We start from the raw sequence: 15,008 nt of genomic DNA on the forward strand, positions 1-15,008 counted from the left end.
ACATATTGCTGAAGCCTGGCTTGGAGAATTTTGAGCGTTACTCTACTAGCGTGTGAGATGAGTGCAATTGTGCGGTAGTTTGAGCGTTCTTTGGCATTGCCTTTCTTTGGGATTGGAATGAAAACTGACCTTTTCCAGTCCTGTGGCCACTGCTGAGTTTTCCAAATTTACTGGAATAATCAAAATAATAGCAAAACCAATTAATTAATTTGTGTTTATATATATGTATGTATGGATATGGATATATGGATATATACTTGTGTCCATATATACCTATTTATATTGAGTATATGCATATTTGTAAACACCTGTATATACACATATACATAAGTATTTTCTTTGTAAAAGCGGTCCGTAGGGTCGCAAAGAGTACAACATTACTGGGCAGCTGAACAACGATAACAACAAATGCCATGTACCTATGATTTTAATCGTTTGTCTTGTTTCCTATCACTTATCCTCAAATGTGTCCCAGTTTTACTGACGAATGATATGACAACCTGACCTTTAAATTACCAGGAACCACAGGAAGGAGATTTTTCACAATTGCTCCCATGCACAAGTGCTCTCTATTCCAGCAGAAAAAGGATATTCTACTGCTTAGGCCAAGGTTCCGGGCCAGGGCTGAGCAGAGTGGAGCAAGGCTGGGTGGGCCGTCCTGACCCCCAGGGGCCCCAGGACCCCCAAGACCGGGACCGCACCTGCGGGATGTGGTACCGGGTGCAGGTCTCAGGCGGGCACAACTCTGCAGGACAAACCCTCTAAGGACGCCTTTGCTGGGACCACACTCCTCTTGCCTGGCCCTGGAGAAGCCCTTCAGGAAGAGCTGTCATGAATTACTAGCACCTGTCACGTCCTAAGCTCCAGGGAAGGGGAGGCCCCAAAGCTTGTGAAACCCCTCACAGGATTGCAAAGGGCAGCTCTGCGCGGACCCAGTAGCCTGGGCTGGTGCACTGCTGGTAGCTTTGTGACTGGCTTCTCTTCTTTCTTTTTGTTGTGGGGCGTGGAGAGGGCAGGAAGAGGCTGAAGGCAGGGCAGCGGGTCCCAGCTCTTTGCAGCCTGCTTGTCACCGCTTGTCAGCGGCTAATTTACTTTGTGCGCATGTACTCTATACACTGTCGCTTCAGTCACGTCCGAGTCTGTTACCCCACGGACTGTAGGCTGCCAGGCTCCTCTCTCCATGGGATTCTCCTGGAAGAATACTGGAGTGGGTTGCCATCTCCTCCTCCAGGGAATCTTCTGGACCCAGGGTTCAAACACAAGTCTCCTGTGTCTCCTGCATTGCAGGTGGATTCTTTACCCACGGAGACACCTGGGAAGCCCCAAGTTCTATGCCTCTCTTTTAGTTTGAAATATCAGTTAATGTTTATTTTTTTAACGAAAAGACTTCATTTTCGTAGTTTCAGTTTGCATAAAAATGAGGCAGGAAGTACAGAGTTCCTATAAACTTGCTCACACAGTTCTCGGTCTTTAACATCTTGCACAAATGTTGTGTGTTTGTGACAACAGCCAAACAAGTGTTGATGTACTATTAGTAACTGAAGTCCGCAGCTGACAGCAAGGTTCACTTTTTGGGTGGTTCAGAGGGTAAAGAAGCCGCCTGCAATGCAGGAGACCTGGGTTCAACTCCTGGGTCAGGAAGATCCCCTGGAGAAGGAAATGGCAACCCATTCCAGTATTCTTGCCTGGAGAATCCCAGGGACAGAGGGGCCTGGTGAGCTACAGTCCATGAGCTCACAAAGTGTCGGACATGACTGAGCGGCTAACACTTTGACGTTGCTGTGCATTTGCACTTGCTCATAGAGACGTGAGCCTGCCACGAACTACCACACTGATGGCTTTTGTTCCGTAAAAGCCCACTGTGTTCTCACTGTCCTTCTGGCTTTTGTTCCCTAAAAGCCCGCTGTGTTCTCACTGTCCTTCCCTCCCTCTCTCCTTTCAACTGCTGGTGTTTTGTACCGTCTCCGTGTCCGCCTTTCCCAGACTGTCGTAGACTTTCAATCATACAGTAAACAGCATGCTCAGGTTGGTTTCTTTCACTTAGCAACACGCTTTTAAGGTCGTTGATGCCGTTCTGTGCCTCGAGAGCTCTCCTCTTTCTGTTGTTGAGGTTCTTGCATCTTTTCCTGGGCGAAGGAGCTGCATGATTTGCTCGACACCATCACCACTCCGACAACTGCTCGGTCAGGAAGAGCTTTTCATTCGCTCATAACCCAAGGAGAGGGGCGCCCCTGTCGTGCTGTCACAGACACGAGTAGAGAAGCCATGTTCCCAGAGCCATGCAGCTGTTATTTCTGATTCCAGGAGTCCACACCAGGTACCACTGATGCTAGGGGTTCCCCGAGAGCATCACCAAGAAACTTGTTGGAGATTGAAAACCTCACCCCCTTCCCCAGACCTACCTCCACCCCCTCTGCCCCTGAACCAGACCCAGGTGTGGTTCTGACCGTGACTCTTCCCCTTCTGTGAGAGGACCACCCACCCCTCCCTGGCACATGCTAAGAAGGCCCATGGGTTTCAGGCAAGAAAACAAGGTGAGTGCTCATCTTGAGTTGGAGCGGGAAGACCCATTTCCATTTGGAGGTGTGTGAAGAAAGGAATCAAGCTATGAGTCCCAAATGATGAACCCTCCCACCCTCAACATCCAACCACAGGCTCAGAAATTAGGAGATGGAAAGGGACTCAGACCAGGCAGAGTGGGCGACAGGAAAGGGGCAGGGATCAACGCCTGGATGTGGGAGGTAAGAATTCCCAGTGTGATTCTCAGCTTCAGAAGCTTTCCAGGAGCTCCAGGCCTGAGGATTCAGGGAAGTGAAGGGTTGAGTCCATGGGCCCCACGACCCAGGCACGGAGGCGGGAAGTGCAACCACAGTGGGAAGGTCTACATGGCCTCAGGGAGGGGAGAGTGAGGAGGGCTAAGTGGAGTCATGATGGGGGTCCAGGATGCTACCTCTGCAGAAGGAAAGAGATGTCTGTGGGCAGGTGGTCTTCAGCTGAATCTTGACAAACGAGGAGGCAGATCTGAGTTGCATCCATGGAGTAGCATGGAGCCTTTGTCTCTGATTAGAGTGTTTGTTAGGTGGAGTCTGTTGCTTGCAATGGCAGGGCTGTGGACATCTGTCAACAGGAAGGGCCTCTTCCCTGTGATGGACGCTTGCTGAGAACATCTGCCTCCTGCACCCTCGTCCCCAGGACGACCGGCTCTTGGGTGGAGAGCTGAGGTCCAGAGGGTGTTTGTGGTCATCAGAGCACGCAGCTGAAGTGCAGATGTGTTCGAAACTGCCAAAGGGGTTGGTGAATTCTAGTATTAAATTTGGGTTCTACCGTCTGCCTACACCTTTCTGGGGTTGGCAGGCCATTTATGTTCACAGTTCCCAGGACCTGGGTATCCAGTAGATGAGCTGAACCAAATTAGCACACGATTTAAAAAAAAATAACATTTCAATAAAGGAAACAGCTATGAGATGATTTACACTGATGTTAATTCAGTTCCACTCAAAGAACATCACCTGAGTGCCTGTTATGCACTAGCCTGTCTATTTGGGGTTCAGGTTGTCAGGTTAGACAAGGTCCTTTTATGGCAAAACATGTTTATCAAACGTGCACTGAAAATCTCGGATGTGCCTGAATTGACAGATAGGAAGTGAACTCAGCCAGAAGCACTCAGAATCTTATATTTTGCAAATGGTCAACTTGCTCAGTTTTGCCTTCACATGTGAGGGCTGTGCCTCAGTTTCCTTGTTTAAGAAGTGGACATGAGGACCTGTCCTCCTCCTTATTCAGTGAAAGTGTTGGTCACTCTGCCATGTCCGACTCTTTGAGACTCCATGGACCATAGCCCGCCAGGCCCCTCTGTCCGTGGAATTCTCCAGGCAAGAGTACTGGAGTGGGTTGCCATTTCCTTCTCCAGGGGATCTTCTGGACCCAAGGATCGAACCCAGGTCTCTTGCATTGCAGCCAGGTTCTTTACCATCTGAGCCACCAGGGAAGCCCTTCCTTATTCAGGGAGGTGCCCCCAAAAGAGCAAAGATCTTCTTGGGTATGAAAGCTGTTTGAAATTTATGGAGTTCTAAACAAACGCAAGCCGAGGTTGTTCTGTGTGAGATATTTCCTGTCTGTGACTCACAGCTGAATAATACTCGGCATTCTCTCCACCTTTATGAGTATCGCAGGCATAACTCACGAAGCTGCAAATACAAGGCCTTTGGGCGTCCGTCAGTCCACGGCGGAGCCCGCGAGGCTGATGGATCACTCGGGAGAAAGTTGTTTGGGTTCCCTTCCTGTTGTGAGGTGAGCTTTAGGGAAATGAATGATTCAAGGGATGGTCCATCTGCTGAGGCCATAAATTCTCAGGCAAATTTCCCAGAACGTGAAGGCACATTTGTAAATAGATGAGATTGAAAAGGAAGCCCGGGTCCTGCTCGTTGACAGACCGATGCCTCTCTGCAGGCGGTTGAAACACGCGTGGCCCTGCCTGGATTTACAGCCATCAGATGGGACCTTGGACCCTGCAGAGAGTGGATGATGGCCCCCTCTCACCCCAGGTTTGCTCAGCATCCCGAGCACATCACCGTTCAGCCTGTATCAGCCATCAGTGGCTTACAACACTCACACCTGGATCTCAGCGGCTAGAACAACTCGGGATGCTTGATTCCCAGCTTGGGGTAGTTCCCCACTGTGCTTCTCACCTGGACCATTCCAGCTGAGTCACTGAGGGCTGGGTTCCATGGGGATACTGGTCTACCCTTCTCTCTCCACGTGGGCTCTCACCCTCTAGGAGATGGAGATCAAACACGTACCAGGATGGCAGAGGGTTTGGAGACAACGAGAGAACCATAAAGCTGGAGGCTGGTCCTGTGAGTTCCAGTCACATCCCTTCTGCCACATTCTTTTCTTCCCAGCAAAATGACACGGCCGATCTGTCCACAGAGAAGTGTCCTCCAGGGCAGAGGCTGTGGGTGGGCCCTCTTCCTCCAGCCACCCTCAAGCTGAAAGGCCAGCCCCCTGCCGGGCCCCTGCCACGGCAGTGCTGAGACTCGTAGGGTGGGCGGGGGCGTCATCACGGCAGACCCCTCCATTCCCAGAGAGGAGGACGGCAGGCAGCAACCACCACCTAGGGCAGTTCCAAAGTCCTCCAGACTCGCGCCGTAGGCCCTGTGTCCATCTGAGGGGCTAGTCCTGCTCCCAGGGGAGCAGCCCTGACCCTCTGTTTCCCGTGGATCTTGGCCCAGCCCCCTCAATGCTCCACTTAAGAGGAAATGACTTAAAGGAGATATGCTGCATACATGCAATGGACTACTACTCAGGCACAGAAAGAATGAAATAATGCCATTTTCAGGAACATGCATGGACCTGGAGATGGTCATGCTGGATGAAGTAAGTCCGACACAGAAAGGTGACTATCGTGTGATATCACTTAAATGTGGAATCTAAACAAAAAATGATATAAATGAACTTATTTACAAAACAAAATTGGGCTCACAGATGTAGAAAACAAACATGTTTAGCAAAGGGGAAAAGTTGGGGGAAGGGATGAATTAGGAGCTTGGGATTAACAGATAGACACTATTTCTTATTGTTCAGTCACGAAGTCATCTCCAACTCATTGTGACCCCATGGGCTGTGGCGTGCCAAGCCTCCCTGTCCTTCACTGTCTTCCCAAGTTTGCCCAAGTTCATGTCCATGCGTGTTCCTCTGTCTCTGGGATTCTCCAGGCAAGAATACTGGACTGGTTTGGCATTCCCTCCTCCAGGGCATCTTTCTAAAGCAGAGATTGAACCCAGGTCTCCAGTATTGCAGGCAGATTCTTTACCATCTAAGCCACCAGGGAAGCCCTTATATACACTACTGTTCACTATATTCACTATCTCCCAGAGTTCGCTCAAAGTCACGTCCATCGAGTTGGTGATGCCATCCAACCATCTCCTCCTCTGCTGCCCCCTCTCTTCCTCCCCTCAATCTTTCCCAGCATCAGGGTCTTTTCCAGTGAGTTGGCTCTTAGCATCATGTGCCCAAGGTATTGGAGCTCCAGCTTCAGCATCAGTCCTTCCAATGAATATTCAGGGTTGAGTTCCCTTAGGATTATCTAGTTTGATGTTCTTGCACTCCAAGGGACTCTCAAGAGGGTTCTCCAGCACCACAGTGTGAAAGAATCATTTCTTCGCTGCTCATAGATAGATAAAATGCTTCCAAGTACCTAGTTTTTCAGTAGCACCAGTGAAGAATCCGAAGTCAGAACTCCTAAAACACTCCCACGTCAACTTCCAGCCCCCGTGATCCCACCGGTAACCTTGATGTCTCAGGATCAAGGAACAGACCATAGCCAGCTGACAGAGGACACCTGTGTTCGGGGAGCCAGCTTGTTAATACGCACATGTATACACAAAGCAGGGATGGTGGGGCGTCACTGATCCGTGAGTGTTTGCTGAGACATTAGTAATTACAGCATCACTGGTGTGACAGTGAGACGCTGTTTCCCTTATTGTAATTAACCGATGGTGGTGACAATCCCCAGTCCTGTGTTTGTGTGACATGGAGCGTATAAGAACTCCCAGAACTTTACAAACAGTTTATTCATCTGTGCAGCTCGCAGAGCAGTGGGTGGGAGAAGGCACAGGCGGCGCTCACTCGAGAGCCTGGCAGGAAAACGAGGCGGGATGGGGACTCGGCTCCCGTTCACCCCCGTGGCCTCCGGGAGGCGTTGGTCTTCTCAGAACCTCAGTGCCACCTCCTAGGAAATGAAAGGGCTGCACGCCGTGCTTAGGACAACCTCTCCGGGACGTGATATTCTTGTGTAAGAGACTGAATAAATAGGAACACACAGACCCCTGTTGTCTTAATTATCTGGACGTCGTAGGCTGAAGGATCTGACAAATGAAAGTGGTGAATAAACGCACCAAGCGCCATTGGCGTGACAGGTTCCTGACCTGTAAAGTGGGTCTTTTAATGAGCTTTCTGGGAGGCTTTCTTTCCAGGTATTTAGACCATTACACAAGGAGAGAGAAATCAAGTTTTTTCTTAATTGAAAGCAAAATGGGATGAAACTATCACAGAACTCCTTTTGCTTCTCGTGAAAAAGATGGGGTGCAGGAGGCCAAGACTTAGCTGGGGTCCCCAGTGTGTCTGGACCACCTAAATGTTTGGAGAGTTCTGACATTCAATGAAATGAAACCTTCAAAGCCGCTTGTTCAGGGCCAGACGCGTTAGACATGAACGTTGAGACAGCTGAGTTTAGGATCACATCCGGCTCCTCCACCACCCACTGGCTGACTGCTGCCTGGGAAAGAGGGTGGATTCTGTTGGGTGGCCAGGGCCCCCTTACGTGAGCCTGTAGACCCTGCTGGGCTCGTCTTCTTGGTGGCCCAGCGATCAATGATGTTGCCAGGTCTCCACTCAACATAAGCAGAGATCTCAAGGCAGGAAGAAGTGAGACCGCTTGTCTGAGGCCACTCCCTGGGAAGGAGCAGACTGGACAGTCACCCGTGTCCGCTGACACCTGCGCCCTGGACGGTCACAGCCTGTCACCTGGGAGCTCAGAGCTGTGCTCACGGGACCTGCTGGGCCCAGAGCCTGTGCCGAGCTTGGCCGGGAAGAGCAGGAACCTTCTGACCCTTCCCCCAGGAGTGAGGGTCCGTTATAGCATCGCCACCAACCACAGGAATGTTTCCCCTTATTTAATCCCAAATACTTTCCTTTGACAACTTGTCATCGCACACGTGTGTGGAAAACACACCTCCTCGGAAGCTCCTTCTTGCTGTGACTTGAGCTGTGATCAGAGGGAGATGATGGAGACAAGACAGAAAGGGTCCACTTGAGAAAACGTGGTGTTTTAATGCAGTGTGTCCTCAGTCTGAAAATCTGACATTTGAAAGCCACCTTCGATTTTTCTAAAAGAAGATAAAGGTCTATTGTAGTCTATGAAGAACATGTATAACATGAGGAGAGCTTTGCCTAGAGAAAGTAACACTTTCACTTTCTCTCTTTGAGAAGTTGACTTTATAAGAGGAAAAGTAAGATTCTGTCCCCTGAGACACCGGAGCATCGGGAGAGAGGGCAAGATGGTGGGGTCTAGCTGGTCCCACCCCCGAGTCCCCTTGCCCTCCCTGGCCTGCACCTGCAGACGTTAGGTCCCCAGGGTCAAGGAGAAGGGGGCCCTCATAGAAATGATGCTGTAGGTTTCAAAGTTTTGATCTAGATGGGCTCGTTATGCTCAGAGACCCAGGAGGCCCAGTCACACCTGGTGGGCAGTGCACTGCCCCGCCAGCCAGGGAAGGGGGCGCTGGGGTCAGTGGCTGGATGCTCTGTCTCTCCCTGACCTCCCTCTGCAGCTGCGGGGTGAGCAGACAGGGATAACTGAGCTGTCTGGGGAAGGCTGGAGGGATGGAGTGGGGCTCACTTCACGGCGAGGACCCCCAGCCGGGAAGAGCGGGTGGACAGTTGGACCCGAGCAGCGGCAGTGCTGGAGTGATTCCCCTCATCTCTGCCAGGGCTGCGGGGGTACAGACCCCTTCCCCTGGGACCTGTGCCCCTGGGTAGGCAGGCAGGATGGTGGTCCTTGCTATGACAGAGACAGCAGCGGGCCCAGGAAGCAGGAGGGCCTCCAGAGGAGGCCAGGCCAGGGTTCACCAGTCAGATGACAGGTCGGTGCTGGAGGTGGGGTGATGCGTCTGAGGCTGGTCCAGAGAGTCCTGCCTCTACACAGGTAGCCTGGGGTCAAAACCACACGGAGCTTGGAGCCGAGCCCACATCCTGTCCACAGACCCCGACTCACACCTTAGGGCCTAGCATCACAGGGTCACCAGAGAAAGGACCCAACCCCACCAGGCCTGGGGGCAGCTGTGAGGCTGGTGATCTGAACTCTGGATCAAGCCCAAGTGCCTGGCATTCCACCCTCCAAACTGCCCGGGCTGCAGAGAGAGGGGGGAAGGGACACGTCCCCACACAGGGACCCCACAAGGGTCACCTTCAGAGACCCAACAGATGCAGAGCTGAGTTGGCTGTCACAGGTCCTGGACGGGCCGTTTGCCTGCAATGACAAATGGCAGGGTCTTTGTGACTTGGAGACCCACGGCTGGGAATGTTCCCCAGCTTGCCGGGAGCAGGGCGGCTTCCTGGAGTCATGGCCGGGTTTGCGGTTGCTCTTTGCTGAGTTTTCTGTTTGTTCTGGTTTTGCTTCTAATTTTAGTATCTCTAGTGGTCCTGTCCAGGGACAAGTCCTGGCGCAGTGAGAATGCAGGGGCTGTCCTGCCTCTTCTGATGGCCTGAGACCACCTGCCCACAGACTCTGCAGGTTTGGATCTGAGAGGCTTTGCAAGGCTTCTCTCCCGATTCCTGCGAAGGAAAGGAAGAACCGTGCTCCAGGGTCCTCCAGAGGGTGAGGAGCCAGCCGTGCACGAGGGTGAGGGTGTGTCTTTGAAGAGGCTTCGGGTCTGGGAGTGGATCTGCCTGACCTTGGGCCCTCCTTAGCCTCTCTCACTCACAGCCCCCCTCCTCCACCCTCCCAGCCTACGTGACCCTCAGGACTGGATGACACATGGTCGTCACCTGCCGAGCAGCCCATGATCGCTGAGGAACAGCCTGTGCCATTGTCGCACGCAGGGGCACACAGAGCCCGCCGAATCCTCAACCAAAGTCATCTGCACATTTGTCAGCTTGGGGTAAAAAATGCCTGGTCTGCCAGCATTTTGCTCCGGGGACGCCTGTCCACAAATATTTGCTTAGCGCCAGATTCACATGCACAGGAGATGTGCCCAGCTGTCCTGGGGACCAGAGTGAGGGTGCAGGGACATTTCAGGCTGAGCTGGACTGGGAACACAGAACTGGGAAGGAATTGGTGACACCAATGCCCGGAAACGTGGTAGGAAGAAGCTGCTGGTTTCCAGTCAGCGTCTTCATGGAGGGCTCGACCAGACTCAGAAAGAGGACTTTGTAAAACATCAGCTGGACAAGGCTGCAGAGAGCGTGGGAGACACTGAGTGGAGATAGGATCAGACATCAAAAAGGCGACCCATGAAATTAAAAGACGCTCACCCCTTGGAAGGAAAGTTATGACCAACCTAGACAGCACATTTGGAGAAGACAATGGCAAACCCACTCCAGTACTCTTGCCTGGAAAATCCCATGGATGGAGGAGCCTGGTAGGCTGCAGTTCATGGGGGGTTGCTAAGAGTCAGACATGACTGAGCGACTTCATTTTCACTTTTCACTTTTATGCATTGGAGAAGGAAATGGCAACCCACTCCAGTGTTCTTGCTGGGAGAATCCCAGGGACAGGGGAGCCTATGGGCTGCCGTCTATGGGGTCACACAGAGTCAGACACAACTGAAGCAACTTAGCAGCAGCAGCAGACAGCATATTAAAAAACAGAGACATTACTTTGTCAACAAAGGACTATCTAGTCAAGGCTGTGGTTTTTCCAGTGGTCATGTATGGATGTGACAGTTGGACTATAAAGAAAGCTGAGCGATGAATAACTGATACTTTTGGACTGTAGTGTTGGAGAAGACTCTTGAGAGTCCCTTGGACTGCAAGGAGATGCAACCAGTCCATCCTAAAGGAGATCAGTCCTGGGTGTTCCTTGGAAGGACTGATGCTAAAGCTGAAACTCCTATACTTTAGCCACCTGATGCGAAGAGCTGACTCATTTCAAAAGACCCTGAAGCTGGGTAAGATCGAGGGCAGGAAGAGAAGGGGACGACAGAGGACGAGATGGTTGGATGGCATCACCGACTCAATGGACATGCGTTTGGGTAGACTCTGGCAGTTGGTGATGGATAGTGAGGCCTGGCATGCTGCGGTTCATGGGGTAGCAAAGAGTTGGACACGACTGAGCTACTGAACTGAACTGAACTGAGAAACTCAAATCAAAACACAATAAGGTATCAACACACACTGGTCAGAATGGCCATCATCAAAAAACTACAAAAGACAAATGCTGGAGAGGATGTGGAGTAAAGGGAGCCCTCCTACACTGCTGGTGGAAATGTAAATTGGTACAGCCACTAAGGAGAATAGTATGGAGATTACTTAAAAAAAACTAAAGAAGAGAGCTGCCATATGATACAGCAATTCAACTTCTGGGCATATATACATATAAGACTCTAATTCAAAAAGATCAGTCAGTTCAGTCACTCAGTCCTGTCTGACTCTTTTGCGACCCATGGACTGCAGCACACCAGGCCTCGTTGTCCATAACCAACTCCCAGAGTTTACTCAAACCCATGTCCGTTGAGTCGATGATGCCATCCAACCATCTCATCTTATGTCTTCCCCTTCTCCTCCCACCTTCAATCTTTCCCAGCCTCAGGGGCTTTTCCAGTGAGTCAGTTCTTCGCATCAGGTGGCCAAAGTATTGGAGTTTCAGCTTCAACGTCAGTCCTTCCAATGAACACTCAGGACTGATCTCCTTTAGGATGGACTGGTTGCATCTCCTTGCAGTCCAAAGAACTCTCAAGAGTCTTCTCCAACACCACAGTTCAAAAGCATCGATTCTTCAGCACTCAGTTTTCTTTATAGTCCAACTCTCACATCCATACATGAATACTGGAAAAACCATAGCTTTGACTAGACTGACCTTTGTTGACAAAGTAATCTCTCTGTTTTTTAATATGCTGTCTAGGTTGATCATAGCTTTCCTTCTAAGGAGCAAGCGTCTTTTAATTTCAAGGCTGCAATCACCATCTGCAGTGATTTTGGAGCCCAAAATGTAAAGTCTGACACTGTTTCCACTGTTTCCCCATCTATTTGTCATGAAGTGATGGGACTGAATGCCATGATCTTAGTCTTCTGAATGTTGAGACTTAAGCCAATTTTTTCACTCTCCTCTTTCACTTTCATCAAGAGGGTCTTTAGTTCCTCTTTACTTTCTACCATAAGGGTGGTGTCATCTGCATATCTGAGGTTATTGATATTTCTCCCAGCAGTCTTGATTCCATTGTGTTTCTTCCAGCCCAGCATTTCTCATGATGTACTCTGCATATATGTTAAATAAACAGGGTGACAATATACAGCCTTGACGTGTTCCTTTCCTGATTTGGAACCAGTCTGTTTTTCCATGACCAGTTCTAACTATTGCTTCCTGACCTGCAAACAGATTTCTCAGGAGGTACGTCAGGTGGTCTGGTATTCCCATCTCTTTAAGAATTTTCCCCAGTTTGAAAAAAAAAAAAAAGAGTTTTCCCCAGTTTGTTGTGATCCACACAGTCAAAGGCTTTGGCATAGTCAACAAAGCAGAAGTAGATGTTTCTTTGGAACTCTCTTGCTTTTTTGATGATCCAGTGGATGCTGGCAATTTAATCTCTGGTTCCTCTGCCTTTTCAGTTCAGCTTGAACACGTGGAGGTTCATGGTTCATGCACCGTTGAAGCTTGGCTTGGAGAATTTTGAGCTTTACTTTGCTAGCATGTGAGATGAGGGCAATTGTGCACTGGTTTGAGAATTCTTTGGCATTGTCTTTTTTGGGGATTGGAATGAAAATTGACCTTTTCCAGTCCTGTGACCACTGCTGAGTTTTCCAAATTTGCTGTCATATTGAGTACAGCACTTTCACAACATCATCTTTTAGGATTTGAAATAGCTCAACTGGAATTCCATCACCTCCGCTAACTTTGTTTGTAATGATGCTTCCTAAGGCCCGCTTGACTTTGTATTCCAGGATATCTGGCTCTAGGTGAGTGATCACACCATCATGATTGTCTGTGTATTCTTGCCACCTCTTCTTAATATCTTCTGCTACTTTAGGTTATACCATTTCTGTCCTTTATTGTTCCCATTTTGCATTAAATGTTCCCTTGGTATCTCTAATTTTCTTGCAGAGGTCCTTAGTCTTTCCCATTCTATTGCTTTCCTATATTTCTTTGCACTGATCACTGAGGAAGGCTTTCTTATCTCTCCTTGGTATCCTTTGGAACCCTGCATTCAGATGCTTATATCTTTCCTTTTCTCCTTTGCCTTTAGCTTCTCTTCTTTTCACAGCTATTTGTAAGGCCTCCTCAGACAACCATTTGCCTTTTTGCATTTCTTTTTCTTGGGGATGGTCTCTTTCACTGCCTCCTGTACAATGTCACGGACCTCCATCCATAGTTCTTCAGGCACCCTGTCTATCAGATCTAGTCTCTTGAATCTATTCCTCACTTTCACTGTATAATTGTAAGGAATTTGATTTAGGTCATATCTGAATGGTCTAGTGGTTTTCCCTACTTTCTTCAATTTCAGTTTGAATTTGGCAATAAAGAGTTCATGATCTGAGCCACAGTCAGCTCCCAGTATTGTTTTTGCTGACTGTAAAGAGCTTCTCCATCTTTGGCTGCAAAGAATATAATCAGTCTGATTTCGGTGTTGACCATCTGGTGATGTCCATGTGTAGAGTCTTCTCTTGTGTTGTTGGAAGAGGATGTTTGCTATGACCAGTGCATTCTTTGGCAAAACTCTATTAGCCTTTGCTCTGCTTCATTTTGTACTCCAAGGCCAAATTTGCCTGTTACTCTAGGTATTTCTTGATCCCTGCTTTTGCATTCCAGTCTCCTATAATTAAAAGCACATATTTTATGGGTATTAGTTCTAGAAGGTCTTATAGGTCTTCGTAGAACTGTTCAGCTTCAAGGAGCAAGCGTCTTTTAATTTCATGGCTTCAGTCACCATCTGCAGTGATTTTGGAGCCCAAGAGAATAAAGTCTCTCAGTTTCCATTGTTTCCCCATCTATTTGCCATGAAGTGATAGGACCAGATGCCATGATCTTAGTTTTCTGAATGTTGAGTTTTAAGCCAACTTTTTCACTCTCCTCTTTCACTTTCATCAAGAGGCTCTTTAAGTTAAAGTAGGTCACCATTATCTTCATTACCTCCATCATAGTTTGGCCTCAGGTCAAACAACAGGGAGGGAACACAATCCTGTCCATCAACAGAAAATTGGATGGAAGATTTACTGAGCACGGCCCTGCTCATCAGAACAAGACCCAGTTTCCCCCTCAGTCAGTCTCTCCCATCAGGAAGCTTCCACAAGCCTCTTATCCTCATCCATCAGAGGGCAGACAGAATAAAAACCACAATCACAGAAAACTAACCAAACTGATCACAGGGACCACAGCCTTGACTAACTCATTAAAATTATGAGCCATGTCATGTAGGGCCACCCAAGATGGACAGGTCATGATAGAGAGTTTTGACAAAACATGGTCTACTGGAGAAGGGAATGGCAAACCACTTCAGTATTCTTGCCTAGAGAACCCCATGAACAGCATGAAAAGGCAAAAATATAGGACACTGAAAGACGAACTCCCCAGGTTGGTAGGTGCCCAACTCAAAAAGATACATGTACTCTTATCTTCATACCAGCAATATTCACAATAGCGAAGACATGGAAGCAACTTAAGTGTTCATCAGCAGATGAATAGATAAAGAAGATGTGATATATACATACAAGGGGATACTACTGAGCCAGTAAAAGAGTGAAGTAAGGCCATTTTCAGCACCATGAATGGACCTAGAGATTACCATACTAAGGGATGTACGTATTTCAAACAGAGAAAGACAGCGGCCATACAACATCACTTACGTGTGAAATCTAAAGACAGTGATTCAAATGGACTTATCCATGAAATAGAAAGAAAATCATAGATGTAGAGATCAGACTCGTGGTTGCCAAGGGGTAGAGGCGGTGGGGGAGGGACGGAGTGGAAGCTCGGGGAGAGCAGATGCAAACTTTGACATGCAAGACGGGTGAGTATCAAAGTCTTAGTGTTTAGCACAGAGATCTGTATTCAACATCCTGGAATAAACTGTAATGGGAGAGAATACAAAAAAGAATATATACATATATATATGTATAACTGAATCTCTGTGTTATACAGTAGAAGTTAAGACAACATTTAAGCCAAATATACTTCAATAAGGGATTCCCTCATAGCTCAGTCGGTAAAGAATCAGCCTGCAGTGCAGGAGACCCAAGTTTGACCCCCGGGTGGGAAAGACCCCGTGGAGAAGGGAATGGCAACCCACTCTGGTATTCTTGTT

The sequence above is a fragment of the Bos indicus genome, chromosome 5 (genome assembly GCF_029378745.1).
Source record: "Bos indicus isolate NIAB-ARS_2022 breed Sahiwal x Tharparkar chromosome 5, NIAB-ARS_B.indTharparkar_mat_pri_1.0, whole genome shotgun sequence".
NCBI lineage: Eukaryota > Metazoa > Chordata > Mammalia > Artiodactyla > Bovidae > Bos > Bos indicus.